The sequence below is a fragment of the Octopus bimaculoides genome, chromosome 1 (genome assembly GCF_001194135.2).
Source record: "Octopus bimaculoides isolate UCB-OBI-ISO-001 chromosome 1, ASM119413v2, whole genome shotgun sequence".
Classification (NCBI taxonomy): domain Eukaryota; kingdom Metazoa; phylum Mollusca; class Cephalopoda; order Octopoda; family Octopodidae; genus Octopus; species Octopus bimaculoides.
Genome location: NC_068981.1, coordinates 156,591,190 through 156,592,766, shown reverse-complemented (window position 1 = coordinate 156,592,766; position 1,577 = coordinate 156,591,190).

Below are 1,577 nucleotides of genomic sequence, written 5' to 3'. Positions count from 1 at the left end.
CGATTGCGCTGGTATGGTCATGTGGCAAGCATGGATGAGGACAGCTGTGTGAAAAAGTGTCACACCCTAGCAGTTGAGGGAACCCGTGGAAGAGGAAGACCTGGGATGAAGTGGTGAAGCACGACCTTCGAACATTGGGCCTCACTGAGGCAATGACTAGTGACTGAAACCTTTGGAGATATGCTGTGCTTGAGAAGACCCGACAAGCCAAGTGAGCTCATAACCCGTGGCCTATGCTAGTGGTGTATAACCAGCCCACTTATGAGTACCCTTCATTCATTGGACAAACTTTGCAAAGACCTGTTGAGGTAAGTAAAATCAAAATCACTGACGTGGTCGATAACAGTACCGCCTGATTGGCATTCATGCCAGTGGAACATTAAAAGCACCATCCGAGCGTGATCATTGCTAGGGCCGCTGACTAACTCCCATGCTGGTAGCACATAAAAAGCACCATTCGAGCATGATCGTTGCCAGTGCTGTCTTACTGGCACATGAAAAACAACATTTGAGTGTGGTCGTTGCCAGTGTTACCTGACTGGCCCTCAGGTAGCACTGGCACATAAAAGCACCCACTACACTCTCGGAGTGGTTAGCGTTAGGAAGGGCATCCAGTTGTAGAAACTTTGCCAGATCAGATTGGAGCCAGGTACTGCCTTCTGGCCCGCCAGTCCTCAGTCAAACCATCCAACCCATGCCAGCATGGAAAGCAGATGTTAAACAACAATGATGATGATGATAATCATATTCAATATTATAGAATTTTCAAATTTCAAAAATATTCTCAAATATACTTCTTGTTCCCTGATGTTAATAACAACTGTATTTATATATTTAAAATGTAAATACACCTATCACCAGAGCACGGTTGACACATCTCTGTTAATGCATTCATTACATGTACACATATTTCTGACCAAATAAATAAACAACTAAATAACAGCTGTTCAATATACAAAAAGACAAGAAGATCACTGTTGGAATACCTTTTTACTTTTTTCTACTTAGGAGTTAAGACAAAGCCCACAAACTTTTTCGTGGCTTCCTGGACTAGTGAAAGAGATAAAAGATATCCAGAAACTGGCAACCTGGCATGATTACTTGCAATAGAGTACATTCCACACAAGGGTCAGGCAGAAACATTAGATTTACCAACAAATTAAGTCTATGTAATATCCATGTAGGCCTCTATGCAATTTCACAATGCAGGGTAGATAAAGCAATTAAGAGTATGAAGACCGGGAAAGCCCCCGGCCCATCAGGAATCACTGCAGAGATGCTCAAAATATCTGGCAGTGTTGGCTATAGCCTAGTCACCCGTATTACAAACCAGGTGATACACGAAGGAGTCATACCCAATGACTGGTGTAGCAGCATCAACTGCTACAAAGGTAAAGGTGACGCTTTAGATACAAATAATTACAGAGGCATCAAGCTGTTAGATCAGGTTATGAAAGTTACAGAGAGGGTCATAGCCCAACTAATTAGGGAGCGAATCAATTTAGATGAGATGCAGTTTGGGTTCGTGCCAGGTAAAAGCACTACTGATGCCTTATTTCTAGTGAGACAGTTGCAGG